This window comes from Phyllostomus hastatus, unplaced genomic scaffold (assembly GCF_019186645.2).
Source record: "Phyllostomus hastatus isolate PE091 unplaced genomic scaffold, TTU_PhHast_1.1 phas_contig_524, whole genome shotgun sequence".
Taxonomy (NCBI): domain Eukaryota; kingdom Metazoa; phylum Chordata; class Mammalia; order Chiroptera; family Phyllostomidae; genus Phyllostomus; species Phyllostomus hastatus.
Window position 1 is genome coordinate 1,186,055 of NW_025333900.1, and position 20,329 is coordinate 1,206,383.

At 36.2% G+C, this 20,329-nt stretch overlaps 1 protein-coding gene and 1 non-coding gene across 6 annotated transcripts in view; one reads left to right on the forward strand and one right to left on the reverse strand.

The window, feature by feature from the left end:
• HIVEP1 (HIVEP zinc finger 1) overlaps positions 1-20,329 on the forward strand; it is a 146,101-nt gene that overhangs the window by 25,471 nt on the left and 100,301 nt on the right. The window lies entirely within an intron of this gene.
• On the reverse strand, positions 833-956 carry LOC123824094. Its single transcript, XR_006786655.1, has one exon. It is a non-coding gene; the product is annotated as a small nucleolar RNA SNORA28 (small nucleolar RNA).

The following is a 20,329-nucleotide window of genomic DNA, read 5'->3' on the forward strand; positions in this document are numbered from 1 at the left end:
ATAGTTTAGTTGGGTGGTGGTGGGGGTGTGGAAGCAAGGGCTTTGGAGTTTGGTGGTGTGAAATTGCGATTGAATCTTGATTCTCCCACTGCCTAGATCTGTCATTTACAGAAGGTTATTTAATCCTTCTGAGTCTCTGTTTCCTCACCTTAACTTGTGAATGATACCTACCTAAGAACTTTCTGTGAAGAGTAAATATAACATAGTTACAATATCTGGCATGTAGCAGGCATTCAGTGAATGCTAGAGTACCCACCCAACAGGTTGTGGTCAGGAATATAATTTGGTAACTTTTTCTTTATCAGATTTTCTACTTATTTGTTTATCTAGCTCTACTTTTTAGTTTTATCTTCCTTTTATAGAATAATATTGGCAGTTTATATAGTAATTGATGCATATGCAGTATTTTTGTCAGAGTACCATTTGATTCAATGTTCTTTCCAGATAAATGATCCCAATATTTCTTAGTGATTTCTTTCCTAAAGTCTAAATTTTATGTGCTTATAAGTGACAATGAAACTTTTTATGGCCACTTTATGGTGAATGAGCTCATATTTACAGCAGGTCCTAGAATAAAGTCATTTTGTTGCAACATTGATGAGATGCTGTAGGGACTTAATTCCTATTTACATCACTTAGCCTATGGTAACATTGGCTTTGTTGTTTATTTGAACCTGTTGAAAACTTTAAGGATTTACTGTGTCTGATATTGTCTTATGGGGAGGGCTGTGAGGTGAAAGAAGGTAGTTCATTGTCTCGACAATTCAGGTCATAATTGGGAAGGGTCAAAACAAGGTCTCTAGTAGAGATAGATACTTTTTTTTTAAAAAACACTGTTTAAATCTGTATAATTGCTTGTCTCATAGAGGAGAGAGCTCCGGAGTAGGTTAGATTTTGTTACTATAGCAAGCTCAAATTGTGTCAGATAGTTTTGATCATCTGCCACAATGTTGCTTGCAATAGAGATAAAAGACTTTTATAGCAATTTTTTTTTATCTTGGTGGACCAGAGCTCACTCTTTTCAACCTCAGAAGCTCTGTCTCATGATATTTATTTATTGGCCTCATCCAAGGATATGTTTCCATTGATATTTTTTGTTTGTTTGTTTTAGAGAGAGAGAGAGCGAGAAGGGAGAGGGAAGAGGGAGGGAAACATTGATGTGAGAGATAAACATTGATTGATTTCCTCCTATATGTGCTGCAACCAGGGATTGAACCCACAACCTAGATTTATGCCCAGACTGGGAGTTGAATGCATGGAACGATGCTCCAACTGAGCCATGTGGCCAGGGCTGTCCCCTGATGTTTAAGTTGATGTGGAAGAACTGTTAACGTTGGTTCCACTTCAGGTTTTAATGTCATTTTTGGTTTTAGAGAGGATATGATTGGACTGTGGCACATCCAGATCCTCTTAATAACCATACTTTTATGTGAGTTTTAGAACTGAGAAGTTAACAGTTGCTCTTACCATTTTACTTAACTTTAGCAAGTACCTTAGGCCAGAATATTTTATAATGCTTTTTCTTTAACTTTTAAAAATTAAATTTCTAGACACTGCCTCTTCTTTTTGGAAGCCTTTAATGTATTCTCAAGAATGTTGTGGATACTGTGTCTATCAAGAGTAATTCTTGAAAATAAAGTACTTGATGGCTATAAATTTCACAATATTGAAATTGCAGAATCTAGGCATACAGGGGAAATCAGGATTCAGAGTTCCTTCATTGTGAGGTGAAATTAGGAAGTTGTGGGTTATGTGGGTGACGAGATTATGCAGACATTTTATAGTCACCTGGCACTTGGAGTTGCAGCCCTGTGCTGCCTGGAATGGTATCTGAGTATACAGGTCATACATACCCTAACAAACATGATACAACCAAAGTTCCATAGTGAAATAATGGATTTTGTAAACATTAAATGGCCTTTTAGCACCTGCATTTGTTGTAAGAATGAAGTGTGGGGTTATAGAATGTTATTTCTATGAAAACACTGATACCAGTGTGTCTCTTGAGATGGATCTATGACAGGTTTATAAAAATGATTACCTTTCCCCCCTTAGGCTTGTAAAACCATATTTTTTGTCAATGGTACCTATGATAAATTTTTAAGAAGAGTTTTATTAAATAAAGTCAGAGTTTAGACTTTTTGTTTGGGGTAGATTGGGTATTTTTTCTTGTCCGCTTAGGAAAACCATGCGAGCCCTGGTTTGACTTTTGTGGAGGATGCCAAAGGGACTCTGGCAGAAATGCCAGCCTCCAAAGCCCTGCTGTTCACTGGGAGTGGTAAGACAAGCTCCTGACCATAACAAGTGCAAAGTGAGCAGTGCCATGGGGTGACTAGAGCTGCTGGGCGAGACTGGGAAGGGAAGTAGAGCTTTCTGGTTCAGTGGGAAAGCTACTCCAACCCCCAGGCACTCTCTTTGCTTTTTCTGAGTCCCCATTTTAGTGCATAAAACCTATACAAACACACACACACATAGTATTTCTGATTTTCTTTCATTATGGGAGCCCGAAAGAGAAGAAAGAATTCAGTGGTGAGAGACTTGGCTAAGGAGGGTAGTTTGGACATTTGGTGTGATTTCTCTGCTTGAGGATTGGGCCAGGCTCCATGTGGCATCTGAACTGACCTGTCACTGGAAAAGCCCTGTAACTGTAGGATCTCAGCAAAAATATCTTGGAAAAACTCACTAATAAGCTCAGGGGCTGGACATGTTAGATTTGGGAAAAATACCATTCGTGTGAACCAAGACCTTGCTATCAAATGTATGAAGAACTACTGACACCTCATGGATGTTGGTATTATTATTTTTAGCTATGTGAAATATGTAAGCCTGTATAGCAGTTTGTCTGTGTGCGAGTACATTCAATTCTGTGGTCTTGGCACAGATTGACCTGTGTCTTAACCTATAACAGTGAAAGCTGTTCTTCATATTTCCGTGTTATTTGATGGATAAAGGTGGAGTGTATACAGTTGAACAATTAAATTTTTCCCATACTATTTATATTTGTTCTATAGAATTCTGCCAGTAGGACTCACTGAAGGTGAAGACAAGGTAGCATTTAAATAATTCATTATCCTTTTCAAATTTATATATGTACTGTTTTAGAAAAAAATATGATCATGCTCTTCTTTTTTAATGAAATAATAATAACAGTTCAGAGAGGTGAAGCGTGTGAAGCGTGTGAAGTGGGTGAAGGACCCACTGACAGGTAAATCTAAATAAATCTAACTATAGTGAAAAATTGCATATAGTTTATTTTACTTTTCATGTAGTCTTTGTTTTATGGTCTTGTTTGAATATTAGCAAAGTTGGTTTCCAGAATCTACTTCTAATGTGAATCTTATATTTTAACATTTATAATTTTGGAATTATTCTTATACACACTTAAAACATACACACATAGATAGGGAAGGAACATTTAAAAATGGTGTTGGGTCCTGGCTGATGTGGCTCAGTTGCTTGGACGTTGTCTTGTGAAATGGAAGGTTGAGAGTTTGATTCCTAGTCAGGGCACATGCCTAGGTTGCAGTTTGGTTCCTGGTCAGGGCACATACAAAAGGTAACCTATCAGTGTTCCTTTCTCACATCCATGTTTCTCTCCCTAACCCTAACCCCTCTCTCAAAAAAAAAAAAAAAGAAAGAAAAAGAATGGAAAATAATGGTGGGATTAATTGAGTAGGTGTTTGGGGGTAAAGCACTGAAATTTCACCCTACAAATCAAACTAAATTTTAATGAGTAGGTATATAGAAAAATCAAAATATAGGAAAAAAGTAGAAAATATACAAGACTGTTCAGACCCCTGGAGAGATTACACTCTCAGGTTTAGAGAATTAGAATGCAGATGTAGAAAGGTGTCTCAGAGCTGATAGACACAGTTAATATTAAAAAAATAGCTTATTCTAATACATAAGAAGAAATAATAGATAAAAAATTATAAGTGATCAAATAATAAATTGAAATACTGTCAGTAATAAAATGGGAACAGTGTGGAGATAATTTTTATTTACCAATGCATTTGAAACTTATTTTAATACCCAGTTCTCCTGAGGTTGTATGGAACAGATGTAGTCATTTGTTGTTGATGATGTGGTAGAGCTTTATACCTGAGTATTAAACCACTTTAAATAAACCTCTTTATCCAGATGCTTTATTTCTTGAAACTTATCCCAAAGAAATTATTAAAGGCAAAATAATATTTGCTCAGATATGTTTTAGTGGTATCTTTAGTAGTAAAATAGTGGAAGTGACTTGAATGCTCTTTAAATTAGAATAGTAAATTGATCCTCTATACCAACAAACTTTTAAAATAATAGTTTTTGAGATCCTGTAGAAGCATGAAAAACGATTGCTAAATGTAAAATATGGTGTATAGAATATACTCTTATATGGTCTTTGTAGAAATGTTTTTGTTAGGGTGACAGCAATATGAGAACTTTAAATTATTTCAGACATTGATTGAGCGTTGTTAAGTGACTCTTTAGTGTAATCATCAGTTGTGGGTGCTGCTCAGAGCCCGGGGTGCAGAGCTTCTTAGGTGACTCTGTGATGGTGCCGATGGACACTTAAGCGGCTAACACCATTTTAGAAGAGTGGCACTCCAGAGAAGAGGATGTATGAGCTGGATCTTGGAGAATGATTAGGAGTTGGCTGGATCATCTGGGAAGATCATCTGAGCAGAGTCAACAGTGTGAATAAAAGCCCAGTGTGTGTGTGAGTCATGGGGGATGTATGTAGTTTACAAGCACCTTCTTATTTCCAGGGTTGATTTAATAGTGAGGAGCAGTGTAGGGGCACAGAGTGGGTGGGGTGGGTGTGCTTGTCATTAGAAGGATAGAAAAAGACTGCCTCATTTTCATCTCATGCAGCTTTTCTACTTCAGAGTACGATATATATTACTTGTCTGGTTAGTTGTGCTCCGTTCTCCTAGTTGTTGAACATTTCTGGTTGTTCAACAAGTATGAAGTGTATGGAATCAAAGCATACTTGTCTGTGTAAATTTCTTTGTGTATTTGCTATTGTGGTCATTCATATATTGATTAGTGATGATATTCTTGAGACCATATGTGAATCATTGGCAAAAATGAAATTTTCTGACTCCTGATATGTGAAAGTATAGTCCCTTCTGCATTTTATTGTTGAGCTGTAGGTTGTGGCTGAATATAAACACACAGGGTGGGATGAAAGTAGGTTTACGGTAGTGAGTATATGAAACACAGAGTTTATACTTATATTATTATTTATTAGTTATTGTATTATTTTCCATACAAACAACTGTAAACCTACTTTTGCCCCACCCTGTATTTTTAGATAATACAGTTTTATGTGGTTGGGAAACAAGTTTTATTGGATATTAAAGGAAAGTATTCTGTGTATGTAATAGGTTGTATTAGTGAGTGTTATGGGTTTTTTTTAGTTCTTCAACATTATAAAATGTAAATGATAAATTCTACCATTTACTGCTTCAGTTTAAAGCAATCCTGTACAGGAACAATTAAGGAGCATGGAATATCTCTTAGGACATTAATGCATGCAAAGTTACTATGTTTTAATGTTTTTATCTATCGATGATTTAAGGCAAATAACAGTAGTTAGTAATGCCATATTAGATGCTGTTTAATGTTTTCATAAAGAAGCACAGATACCACAATTTCTCAAAAGTATTTTTTAATGTTTGAGAACTGTATATTGGTATAATTGGTTTTCTTTTTTTATCATATGTGTTTTAGACATTTAAAAGCACTCTTTGAAGAGGTCCATAGGTTGTACTAGATTGCAGAGACATATATAGCATACACAAAAAGTTAAGAACCCCATCCCCCAAACCACAAAGCTGGGAAAGGAACAGACCAGGATGAACTTGAGAAATGCACAAATAAGTTTTGAATTTTACTCTGCTTATGGATGAGGGATTTAACTTCTGAGCTTCATTGTCTGTGTTATAAAATGACTATGATACATCCATCACTGGTTTGTAATGAGGATTTAAACAGTTACACTATTTAATGTACTTAGCAGGGTAACTGGCATATAGAATAAATGTTGTTACCCCTGGGTTGTAACTCTCACCAGAAACCAACTGTGTGTCCTTGGGCAAATTATTTATCATTTCTTGCTCTTTTTCATGTGTTTATCTGAACTAAAAGGATGTAGACTTGTTTATTTCTATTTCAATTAAAAAAAATTCTGAGATTATTTTGAAAATAATCTCAGGGCTGTGCCCTGACCATGTGGCCCAGTTGGTTGAAGTGTTGCCCCGTGCACCAACAGGTTGTGGATTTGATTCCTGGTCAGGGCTTGTACCTCGTTGTCTCAGTTGTGGGTTTGATCCTAGCTTGGGGTGTGTTTGGGGGACAACCGATTGATGTTTCTCTCTACGTTGATGTGTCTGTCTCTCCCTCTTCCCCACCTTCAAATCAATGCAGATATCCTGGGGTGAGGATTAAAAAAAAAGAAAAGAGAAAACTAAGGTTTTCTTTTTCAAATTGTAATGCTCAGTCAGGTGTGCTGAGGGAACATTTAGGAGTGTCCTCATGTGGCCACTCCTAAAGGGAAGGAGGCACAGACCTCTATTTTGTTGATTAAAAACATGCATATACTGACACGCATTGTCCTTTATTTCTATGACATCTAGTTTTTCTTACCACTTTTCTTTCATTAAATGTTTGCCAGTCACCTTTGTTAGAAACTATACCTGTTGCCTCAAATACCAGCTACAGCCATAAGGGAGCTACCCCGGTAAACAAGCCTCTTTGGGTTGGCTTGTAGGAATCCTGCTTCAATTCTAATAACGATATTCTTGAATTTGTCTGCCTCTGTCTTCACTTCTCTTTAAAGTATCTCTTTAAATCTCATTTGATACATTGGCTCTAGGTTGGTAAGAAGGCCACAGGATTGGTTGATTGAGGATGGGAGGCTTATAATAAAGTGGAAATTTGTGATTGCAGAGAACAGAAGTATACTCTGACTCAGAGAAGTAATTCATTGGAAGGATACTGGATAGCTCACATAATGGCCAACACAGGTGTACATCTGTTTTTAAGACAGGTAGGGAGCTGTGTGTGCAGCCAGAACCTGCAAGGTCATGTCAAGGTACACTCCTGGATCTCGGGCAATATATGGTGGGAGCACCAACCCTTCAAGTGCCCTGCTGCAATACAGTGTGCATGAGTGTGCAGTGTTTGCCTGACCACAGCTGTGGTCAGATGACATGGAGGGCCAGCATCTGACCTTGTGGCCCTGGGGAGAGGAAGGAGGGCCTGGCTGCCCACCAGTACTCACCCAGTGGTAGGTTTTCCAACTGTGGAGTAAGGATTCAGATTCTGGGCAGCCAAGAGGAAGTACAAACAAAAAGAAAGATGACTGTTTTCTATTGCTGGTTCCAGGAGTTGCTGAAAGTACTTATTATTTGTTTGTTTGAGTGTGCACCTGCTGTTGAGTATGCATTCATGTGCCTGCTTCTGGAAAGGAGGGGATCCAGGCCTTTCATCAGCATCCTCAAAGGGTTTTTGATCCAAGAAGACCTAAGAAAATGCTCTGTAATAAAGAGATTTAACTATGTTTGAATCTTTGCTTTTCCACCAGGTGGTGCAAATCTTTTATAATGCTCACAGAAGATAATCCTCTTAAAAGATAAGAAACATTTAAAATGAAATCACTTTTTCTCTAAAGAATTTAGTTCTACCACACAGCAAAGGATCATTGATCTTATTCTTGCATTATTTGTCTTTCATAAAGAAATATTTGGATTTATATAACTTGTTAAATGTTGACTGTTGATTTAAATTATCCATGGCTTTTTGAAATTATACCACAGTATTTTGTTTTGTTCTTTCTAGAAGGAAGCTATGGCAATTGGGAAAAAAGTAGTAGTAATATGCTTAATGTACTGATTATCTCATGTTCTTTATGAAGCAAGAGGCATTGAATTTTTATAACCTTTTGCTTGGTACAGAAAACTTGTGTGAACTGAATTTTTGAAGATAAAAGTGCATCGTAGCAGATGTGTCAGACATTTTATAACTGCCTGGTAATGTGGCCCAAATGACAAGTGGGATTGTAATCAGAGAAGATTGCTGAATGGAACAGAGGCTGCCTTGACTAGATTTTCGTGGTTGTGAGGTAGTAAAATATAGCTTTGGGGCCTTGTAAGCAAAGTATAAATATTTCATTGTTAGCATAAAGGCAAAGAAGAGTGAATTTTGAGTTTGAATAAGTTTAGAATTGTCTTAAAAACTTGGAAGTTTTTAAATTTGGACATGTTTTGAATATTTTGGGGAAAAGTATTTGAATACACTTGTTAAATTTAAATACTATATATGCACACACTATTAGCAGTGTTATTCAAAATATATATTGTGAGATTCATTTTTAAAAATTTAGAGGTAGTTTAACATTTGAATTTGATTATTTAATAGTTTGAGTGTTTATACCAGTGGTTAGCTAGTAACCATTTAAATTTATACTAACAACAGTTAAACTAGTCCAAGCAAAATAGCCTCAAGGTCCATGCTGTGTGTCTAGAGTTTAGTTAAGAACTTATTAAATTAGATCTTTTTTATACTACTTGTAACTTGTTAGGTATGAACTAGATTAGTATATTGAAAACTTTTTTCATTATCACCCCATTCAGGAGAAAACTTAAATTAACCATTAATTAATTTAAAATTGAATTTCTACCTGAGAAGAATGACATACTAAGGGATAAGATTTTATTGAGAAGGGCTAAGATTTCAAAGGCCACATGGTAATTGTTATTTTTTGTTCCCTCAAAAACCAGTTTTTTCCTCCTTTGAGACAGTATTGCTGGGTAGAAAAAGCATGATCTAAGCTATATTGAACTTACCACCATTTCTTTATTTGTGGCTGCCCATAATTAAAGTCAGTGTATGTGCTTTGCTTCCAGAGGCATTGCAAGTGAGTCATCTATATTATGCATTTGTTTTAAGGATGAGAAATTAAATGTGCTTTTCAACTCACCTTATTGATTGACCTTGAACCCAGAGGATGGAATTGAGGGTACTAGATTTCCTGCCTCACAACTAATGCTGCCCCTAAGCAGTTAAATTGTTGGAGAAATTTTTTCAGTTTAGATAGAAATGAATGAATTCCTTTGTTTTATAACATTTCCCTTGTACCTTCTTTGAACTTGTTTTTAGAAAGAGAAGGAAAGCAGAATTATGTTTTTACCTATTTTGTGATAAAGTTTATGTTTTACTGGAGAATAAATCATGTAAACAATTGAAAGTTTATAATACTTGCAGTTGTACAAAAAAGAGTAGAATATTGAAATGAATTATATAGTTCAGTTTTCTTAGTTTGTATATAACAAACACAACTCTAGCCAAAGACTTAGAAAATGTACAACTGCTAAATAAAAGCAGATTAGTGTCTCAGCTGTAGATATTTGGACCTGGAAAAGAAAAGAGTATTAGAGTAGGATAACCTTCTTTAGAGGCAGAAAAAGAAATCTAATCTTACTCATTCCGAGAAAAGGTTTGATTGACTGGGCAGTGGATCTGTAGATGGATCTGCCTATCTAGTTTCCCCACTTTGAGCTGTTATAAGCTTACTGTATCTCCTGCATCTTTCTGTTTTTAGAAATAAATGCACAGAGATAGAGGTTTGCTAATTTTTACCAAAATGATGGGATAGTATATACATTACACTCTAGCTTGCTTTTTTCTATTCTATAGTTTGATGTGGATGTCCTTCAGCTCAGCACATATAGATATTAATTCAGTTATTCATATCTAAAATATGAATTTACCTGATTCTATTTTTTGATAGAATGAATACATTGATTTTGTTTTTATTTTTGCCATTACAAACTACTGCAGTAAATATCCTTGTTATATACATTTTATTTACTGAATATTTTTGCAGTTTTATTTTTCTATAGGATGGATTCCCCAAATTGTAATTCCTAAGCCAAAGCACATCCATGGCTTTAGATTTTAGTAGAAACTGCTAGATTTCTGGATGAAAAGTTTGTGGCAGCACCTTTTTTACCCTTTTCTCTTTATCCTCACTGCCACTGGATTTCATTTATAGCTAACCATAAAGTTAAAAAATTGTGACTTGTCAAATGTTTATTAGTTGTTTCCCTTTCATCTTCTGTCTTACCTCTTCACATCCTTTACTTGATTTCTCTTAGATTGGCCCTTTTTTAACTAGTAATGAAAAAACTTTCAGTGACATATCAGATAATGGTTTGTGTTATGATTGATGTCTTGAATTCAGTATACTGTGATGTTTCTTGTATTCAGACCTTTAATCTATTTATACTTCTTTTTGTACATATTGTGAGGTAAAGAATCTATTTTTTCCCTAGAAATAAAGTCAATCTGCCAGGATTGTATATTAAATGAAGAATCTTCTTCCTCACAGAATTGTCATAGAGTAACTTCCCATATATTTTGGACCTCTCACCTGGTTTACTGATTTATTTATTCCTGTGGTAATCCCATACTGTTTTTGTGACAGTAGCGTTTTCATGAGTTTTAAGTTCCAAAAGGGTAAATTAGGCTTCATTATCATTTTTGAAAACAACATTTGTTAATGTTTGCTTTAAAGATCCTAAATTTTGATTCTAAATTCTATTTTTACCTATTTTCTTTCCTTAAAAACCAGTTAATTAGCTAGGCCTTTCCTGTGCTATCTGCTCGCCTATGAGTGCTCAGATGACAGCATTTCCCATTTTACTGCATTGGAGTGTAGCTGGGAGACGTTTGTTTCAGTATCAAGTGCAGATGAGATTCCTATTGAATCAAGCACTAGTATTTTCTTGCTGGATTATTACAGCACTTTTAGAATTTTTAGTTAGAGACTGCCCTGGGCTTTGTGGGATTTCTAACAAATCTGATGTCTTTCCTGTAAATGTCAGTGGCACTTCAGTCAATATGACAAACAAAAATTCCCACAGTTTTGCTTCAGAGTTATCTGAGGGGTGGATTTGGAGGGCAGGTGGAGGAGTATGGAAAATTGCTGAAGATGGGTGAGAACAAAAATACACTTATACTTTTTTGTCAGTTTTTATATATATTTGGAATTTTGCATGATAAAAAGATTGTGTGTGTGTGTTTAATGCCCCACACATGTAAATGATGCATTCTGTGAGGTAGGCCTGTCCCCACTGAGACCACTAATTTAGCACCCTAAATGGTAGCCAGGGAAATGGGTTTCTGACTTTCTGAATAAGAATTCTAAATGAATTTGCCTTCCACAAGGAACATTGTTATAATGAATAATTGGAATCTGTATTAATATTTTGTTAGTTGGAGGACAAATTTATGGACTTTTTAAATGACTCGGTTAATACACTAACCAACATGTATAATTTTTTCTAACGGAAAATATATTCTTGTTTCTAAACCAAAAAAATTCACTTGAACTTTAAAACTGCAGCTTTTTAACTAAGGACTAAGGGCAGGCACCAGAGCATACCTCTGGAAGCTTTAGGGCCCATTCCACCCCACCCCTGCCCTGTCTCCTCACCTCATTAGCTCCCCCTAACCACATGTCTCTGATTACAGCCCTGTGCTTGCCATGCAGGTGTAGTTTATAGTTAAGTGTCTCAGCAGCCTCCCCCTTCCTTCCCAAGCAGACTGGCCCTACATACTTCCTAGACAGTCATTCTGGAGTCTTCACTGTGATGCGTACCTGTAATGGTCTGTAGAGCTAAGTTGAATTTGCTTTGTGAGAGAGTTCATGTTTACTTTCTGGCTATAAGGCTTCTGTGACTATTTAGCTAAGTTGTTGAGAACACTAGACTAATGAAATCACCAGGATCATGAAACATTGTGTGGACCTTGGCTTTCGTTCATTACATTCATCTCTCTTCCTAACCCTGGTCATCTGCTGGGCACTTTTATATGTGCTATTGCTCAGATGTCAGATTGGGTGAACATGTATGTGGATGCAAATAAATCCATCATCTGCTTCAGGCGGGCAGCTCAGCCCCTGGTCTGTGGAGGGTCCCGATAATTGTTTGGTAGATAGAGGAGCCAGGACAGCTTTGCTCTACAGTAGAACTGGCGCCTGAATGTTAGAATAATCTGAAAGAAAGGTGGGTCTGTTTGGCATGTTAAGGGAGATTTATTTGGTTTGTATACTTCCTTTAACATTTCATGAGTTAGGCACATTTTTCAAGGTGCTGTCACAGTGGAAATGTGGCCCAGGGCCTCTGTGCTACCAGCTCCAGAAGAATGTGTAAATGGGTCACTTGGGATTGTGCAGTGGGTACAGCCTTGTTATATCTATCAGTAGATAGATATAACATGGTGAGTTAATGCTTGCTAATCAAGCCTACCCATGTATGTGAAGAGACCAATGTTAGATGTGATTGACCTACCTTGTCTTGGAGTGTTAGCAGTGGTATTCATAGTGTATAAACACCTTTTTATAACAGATCTCAAACTCATTCATTAACAATTAAAAATGCATTATAATTTTAACAATGCATGCCTGTTAAATGCTCTCTATAACATCTGTAGTGGTACATAAATGCCTAATGAGAACTTGTTTATAACATGTACAAATATCAGAAAGCCATGCTTTACAGTGGTTTTTCTAAATTGTGCCAGTTTGAAACCCATCAATTAATTTTTATTTTTAATACTTAGTTTCTTTTTATAAATGAATGTGATTTTCAAAAGAATGTTAAGTGTCTTTTGTGAAACATTGACCAAAGAGATGAAACACATGTAATTTAAATTATCCAGATTTCACCAGGAGGATTTTTAATGATTTAAGTCATATAGAAACTAGAAAAATTTTACCTTGTCTGTCCTGAATCTCTGAACTACCTTTGTAGATTTTTATGGACTTTCAGAATGTGTTCAACAATTTTAATAATGTGTTTGCAAGCACTTTGATATTCTAAACTTGAATAGTAGTTTCAAGATTAGCCATATGGTAATAGTATCCTGTATATGTTATTAAGGATAATGGCCAGCGTTTATTGAGTTCTTACTACATATTTGTGGACCTGTCGTAATCTCACTACTGCATTTAATCTTCAAAAAACCAAACCAAACCAAAAAACAAAAACCTGTACCATGTTGCTACTTGCACTATTCCCATTTCAGGGAAGAGGGAAAGAAACCAAGGCGTATGTGAGCAAGGAGCCATAAGCCCCACAGGCATTGAATGGCAGAGCAGAGACTGGACATAGCATTCCGGTGCATCTTAGCCAAAGTCTTATATCTCATGTTGCTGCTGCCCTGCCTTTAAGTTCATAATATGGTATTCAAATACTTTTCACAGAAGTTTATAAATGACATAAAAATGACATAATTCATAAATAACATAATTCTGAGTGCCTATGAGATAATGTATGTTGAAATTTTTAAGTTTGGAGACATGCTTTTGTAAAGTATAACTCATGTACAGTGATGTACCAGGACACAAAGAAACTGCTGTTTTAAATGACTAGAGGCATTTTGCCAAGATCACTGTCAAAGGAATCAGGAAGTTGAACAGTTGGCCAGCTGGTGAAGTGTGTTTTTAGAGGGAATCCTTGGGAAAGTGAAGGGGGAGGATTGTATTGAGTGCTCACTTTATATCTGGTACTATGCTAGATGCTGTCCCATGTGTTGCCACATCTTAATGCTCACAGTACAGGGAGGCAGGCTTGTCCCAGCCACCTGCAGCTTTAGGTAACTTGTTCCAGATTACTCAGCCATTGGGGCGGAATTGTTACAGATGCAGGTCATCTTCCCACATTCACATCTTTTTTTGCTATCTTGTACTAGATTGCTATTGCACCATCTGGCCTTTCTCTCACTCTGCTTTTGAGGTGGCATTGTCTGAAGATGGTGTTTCCTTTTGTTTTCATCCTTAAGTTTATGAAGCTTTAGGTCATTCCATGCTGGCCACCTTACTCCAATTGATATACCAAGTAAGAAGCATTTTTAAATTCCTACTCTCTTTATTATAAGAAGTGTGACCTTCAATCGTGGAAAATCTTTAAATTTCCTCAGGAAGCCATCCAGGAGAGACTTTCAGACCCCTGTTCTGGGTGCATTGCACTCTTTTATTCAGGACAGCACTTCCTTATTTTTTAAAATCTTAGTACTTGAGCAGTTTGGCATGGTTTTGGGATGTGGCTAGGGAGCCTTTTGAGTTTTAAGTGAACTCAATGTTTGAGTCTTCATGTTCCCCTCAAGGGAACATGATATATCTGGAACCTCTTTTTCTTAACACCTTTTTTGCCCATGAATTTTAAAGGCTTTTAATGTATTTGTTCCCCTGAAAAAGGCAACAAATGCTAGGTACATTGGGGTCCACTGGTGAGAGCAGGTGGGCTGTGCAGAGCATATGCCTGGCTATGAAAAGGCACCCCCATGCTGCCTGAAAACAGCATATTACCAAGGTTTCACGAGTCTAAATTTTTCTACTCCTTTGAATAAGGGAATGAAATTTTGCTTTAATAAAGCATTATGATAATAATTTTCTGAACTCTGTCACCCAGAAGTGAAATGATCATTTAGTATTTAGAAGAGATGGCTTTATTTTTAATAGTCCCATCTCTTTACAAACATCCTTGCCCTTCCATCTGAAAATGTTTGCTATCCTTCCCCAAATTCTTACCATTTTATTGTATTTTATGTTTTTATTGAATTTATTGGGATGACTTTGGTTAATAAAACCATAGAGGTTCCAAGTGTACAACTCAATAAAGCATCTGCACACTGTATCTCCAAGCAGAGTCTCTTTCTGTCCCCACCCACACCCCTTTGCCTCCCCCCACCCCTTCTTTTCTTCCGGCTGTCACCATACTATTGTGTAGGTGTATGTGCCTGTCATATATATATATTTTGCTTAATCCCTTCCACTTTTTCACCCAGCCCCCCAAACTCCTTCCTGCCTGACTGCTGTGAGTCTGTTATGTGTATCTGTATTTCTGTTTCTATTCTGTTAAGTTATTTTGTTCATTATATCCCATATATGTGAGATCATATGGTATTTGTCTTTTTCTGACTGGCATATGTCATTTAAAATAACTTAGAGGTCCATCCATAGTGCTGTTGTAAAAGGTAAGATTTCCTTTTTTATAGCCTAGTAGTATTCCATTGTGTAAATATATCACAGCTTTTTTATCAACTCATCTACTGACAGCACTTGGGCTGTTTTCAGATATTGGCTATTGTAAATAATGCTTCAGTGAACATAGGGGTGCATATATTCTTTCCAATTAGTGTTTTAGGTTTCTTTTGATGAATTCCCAGAAGTGGGATTGCTGGGTCAAAAGGCAGTTTCATTTTTAATTTTTTGAGGAAACTCCATAGAGTTTTCCACAGTGGGTGCACTAGTGTGCATTCCTACCAACAGTGTACTTCGGTTCCCTTTTCTCCATATTGTTGCCAATGTTTGTTTGTTGATTTATTGATGAGAGCCATTCTGACTGACATGGGATGATATCTATTAAAACCTGTATGGTTTAATTTGCAATTTTTTGATGATTAGTGATGTTGAACATCTTTTTTGTTTGAACATTTTTTAAAATTTTAATTGTTGTTCAAGTACAGTTTTCTGCCTTTTACTCCCATCCCAGCTCACTGAACATCTTTTCATATGTCTGTTGGCCATCAGTATCTCCCTTCTGGAGAAGTGTCTATTCAGGGCCTTTGCCCATTTTTTAATTGGAGGATTTGTCTTCTTTCTGTTGAGTTGTATACATTCTTTATATATTTTTGAAATTAACCTCTTATCAGATGTATCATTGCTGAATATGTTCTCTCGGTGCATTGCCTTTTTCATTTTGTTGATAGTTTCCTTTGCTGCACAAAAGCTTTTTATTTGATGTAGTCTCATTTGTTTCTTCTTTCCTTTGTTTCCCTTGCCCAAGGAGATATATCGTCAAAAATATTGCTACAAGAGATATCTGAGATATTACTGCCTCTCTTTTCTTTTAGGATTTTTATGGCTTCTGATTTGCATTTAAGTCTTTTATTCATTTGGAGTTTATTCTTGTGTATGGTGTAAGTTTGTGGTCTAGTTTCTTTTAGACACACACACACACACACACACACCCTAACCCCCCCCCCCCGCCCGTTCAGTTTTTCCAATACCATTTAGTGAAGAGACTGTTTTTACTTGTACATCGTATGTTTTTCACATCCTTTGTCAAATATTGACTATAAATGTGTGGGTTTATTTATGGGGCTCGCTATTCTGTTCCATTGATTTATATGGCCATTTTTTACAGTAGTAACAGGCTGATTTTATCACAATGCCTTGTAGTACAGTTTGATATCAGGTGGTGTGATTCCTTCAAATTTGTTCTTTCTCAAGATTGCCGAGGCTATTTGAGGTCTCTTGTGGTTCCATATAAATTTGTGGAATATTTGTTCTAGGTCTGTGAAATATGCCATTGGGGTTTTAATAGGGATTGCGTTGAATTTATAGGTTGCTTTGGGTAGTGTGGGCATTTTAATGATGTTAATTCTTCCTCTCCATGAATACGATATATGTTTTCACTTACTTATATCTTCCTCAATTTCTTTCTTCAGTATCCTATAATTTTCCAAGTACAGCTCTTTTACCTCTTTAGTTGAATTTATTCCTAGGTACATTATTGTTATTTTTTCTGTAATAGTAAATGGGATTGTTTTCTTAATTTCTTTTTCTGATGGTGACATTTCCACAGATTTCTGAATATTAATATTGTACCCTGATAATTTTGGCAAATTCATTTATCAGTTCTAGTAGATTTTTTGGTGGAGTCTTCAGGGTTTTCTATATACATTATCACGTCGTCTGTGAAAAATGACTGTTTTACTTGCACTTTTCCAACTTGGTTGCCTTTTATGTCTTCTTCTTGCCTGATTGATGGGACTAGAACTTTATTTACTATGTTGAATAAGAGTATTGAAAGCAGACATCCCTATATTGTTCCTGATCTTTGCCTGTTGATTATGATGTTGGCTGTGGATTTATCATCTATGGCCTGCCTTTATTTATTTATTTAATTTAAAAAAAAATATTTTATTTATTTATTTTTAGAGAGGGAAGGGAGAGAGAAAGAGAGAGAGAGAGAAACATCAATGTGCGGTTGCTGGGGGCCATGGCCTGCAACCCAGGCATATGCCCGGACTGGGAATCAAACCTGCGACACTTTGGTTCGCAGTCCTTGCTCAATCCACTGAGCTATGCCAGCCAGGGCAATGGCCTTTATTATGTTGAGGTATGCCTGTATTCCCACTTTGCTGAGAGTTTTCATCAAAACTGGGTGTTGGATTTTATTGAATTTTTTTTGCATCTATTGATATGATCATGTGGTTTTTATCCTTCATTTTGTTTATGTGATATATTATATTTATTGATTTGCAAATATTATACCAGCCTTGCATCCCTGGAATAAATCCTACTTGATCACAGTGTATGATCTTTTTAATATATTGCTAGATTCAGTTTGCTGATATTTTGTTGAGGATTTTTAAGTCTATATTCATGAGGAATAGTGGCCTGTAACTTTTTTTCCTTGTTAGTGTCTTTATCTGATTTTGGAATTAGGATAATGCTGGCCTTATAAAATGAGTTGGGAAGTCTTCCCTCCCCTGGAATTTTGGAAAAGTTTAAGGATAGGTGTTAGTTTTTCTTGTAATGTTTGGTATTATTTGACTATGAACCCATCCAGTCTAGGACTTCTGTTTGCTGGGAGTTTTTTTGATTACTGCTTCAATTTTGTTAGTTGTAATTGATCTATTCAGATTAATTCTGAATCCTTTTTGATTCAGTTTTGGAAGAGTATATGTTTCTAGGAATTTGTCAATTTTACCCAGGTTTTCTAATTTGTTGGCATATTTGCTCATAGTATTTTATTACAATCCTCTGTATTTCTGTGGTGTCAGTTGTTAGTTCTCCTCCTTCATTTCTTTGGGTCCTCTTTTTCCTGGAAGAGTTTAGTTACAGGTTTGTCAGTCTTGTTTATATTTTTAAAGAATAAGCTCTTGGTTTCATTGATCTTTGTATTGTATTTTTAGTCTCTATGTCATTTATTTTCTCTCTAATCTTTATTATTCCTTTCCTTCTACTTACTCTGGGCTTTGTTGTTCTTTTTTAAGTTTTTTGGTACAGGGTTAGATTGTTCAACAGAAATTTTTGTTTCTCCTTGAGGTAGGCCTGTAATGCTGTGACTTTCCCTCTTAGGACCTTTTTGCTGTGTCCCATAGATTTAGGGTTGTTGTGTGTTCATTTTAATTTGTCTCCAGATAGCTTTTGATTTCTTCCTTGATCTTGTTGTTAACCCATTCATTATTTAATAACATGTTATTTAGCCTCCATGTGTTTGTGTGTTTTTTAGTTTTTTTCTTGTGATTGATTTCTACTTTTATCCATCATGGTCAAGAGAAGATGCTTGATATGATTTCAGTCTTCTTAAATTTACTGAGACTTGTTTTGGATCCTAACATGTGGTCTATCCTAGAAAATTCCATGTGCTCTTGAAAAGAATGTATATTCTGCTGCTTTGGGATGAAGTGTTCTGAATATGTCAATTAAATCCATCTGTTCTTGTGTGTCATTTAAAGCTGCTGCTCCGTTGTTGATTTTCTTCCTGGAAGATCTACCCTTTTTTGTCAGTGTAGTGTTAAAGTCCCTTACTATGAGTATATCACTGTCAATCTCTTTATGTCCATTGGGATTTGTTTTATATATTTAGGTGCTTCTATGTTGGGTGTATACATGTTTACAAGGATTATATTGTTGGATTGATTGCTCCCTTTATCATTATGTAGTATCCTTTTTCTCTTTTATAGCCTTTGTTTTAAAGTCTATTTTGTGTGATATAAGTATTGCCACCCCAGCTTTTTGTTTGTTTGTTTGTTTCCATTTGCAAGGGATATTTTTTCTATCCCTTCATTTTCAGGTATATTTTGTGCCAGGTGGGTCTCTTGTAGACAGCATAGGTATGGGTAATGTTTTCTTTTCCATTCAACTACCATATGTCTTTTGATTGGAGCATTAGTCCATTTACATTTGAGGTTAGTATGGGTAGGTACTTACTCATTGCCGTTTTTTTCTTTATACCTATGTTCCTCTCTCTCTTCCTTTTTTTCTTCTTCTTAAAGCAGACCCTTTAATATTTCATGCAATACTATTTTGGTGGTAATGAGCTCCTTTATATAGTTATTTATTTGTCTGGGAAGCTCTTTATTTCACCTTTAATTTTAAATGATAGCCTTGCTGGATAGAGTTAGAGTAGCCTTGGTTGTACGTCTTTGCTTTTCATCACTTTGAATATTTCATGACAGTCCCTTTTGGCTGAAGTGTTTCTGTAAGAAATCAGCAGATAGCCTAATGAGAGCTCCCTTGTAGGTAGCTAACTGCCTTTCTCTTGCTGCATTTAAGATTTCCTCTTTGTCTTTAGCCTCTGCCATTTTAATTATAATAAGAGGGCTTGGTGTGGCCCTTTTTGGGATTGGGACTCTGAGTTTTCTGAACTTGTGTGACTTTTTCCTTCCACAGGTTAGGGAAGAGTTCAGCCATTATTTCTCCAAACAGGTTCTCTATCCCTTGCTCCTTTCTTCTTTTTTCTGGTATTCTTATGATGCCCGTGTTGTTACTCTTGATGTCTCACAGGTCCCTTTGACTCATTTTTTTATTCTCTTTTTGTTGTTATTTTTGGGTGCTTGTAGTTATCTTGTCCTCTAAATAGCTTATCTGATCCTCTGCTTCATCTAACCTTCTGTTGATTCCTTCCAGTGTATTCTTCATTTCAGATAGTTTATTCTTCATTTCTGACTGGTTCTTTTTTATGGTTTCTATGTTATTTTAATGCTTATTATCTCATTGTTAAGTTCTTACTGAGGTCATCCATCCTTTCCCTAAGGTCCTTGAGTATCCTTATAACCGTTGTTTTAAACTGCATCTGGTATCTTGGTTGTTTTGTTCTTTCATTTGGGACATATTTCTTTGTCTCCCATTTTTTCTGCCTTTTTTGTGTTTGTCTCTGTATTAGGTAGATCTGCTCAGACTCACAAGATTGTTATAAGGCCTTTCTGATGTAGGTGCTTTGTGGGTCTTAGTGGTGCAGTCTCCTAGATCATCTGAGATAGGTGCTCCAGAAATGAGTCTTATGTAGGTTATTTGACCCCTCCTGTTGTAGTTGAGTCTTGAATGCTGTTGGTCCATTTGTGGGTAGAGTTAACCCTCAGACTGACTGGCTATAAAATAGACCTCATTGACCATGTATGAGTCACTGTGCAGGGGCTGCCCTCCAATTCGGAGTTGTTTGCAGCAGTGTGTGAATTCTGCCACAGGACCCCTTTGGCTGTGTCATATGTTTGGCTAGTTGGGTCAAGCTCTGGTGTGGTTTGAAGCCTGCTGCTA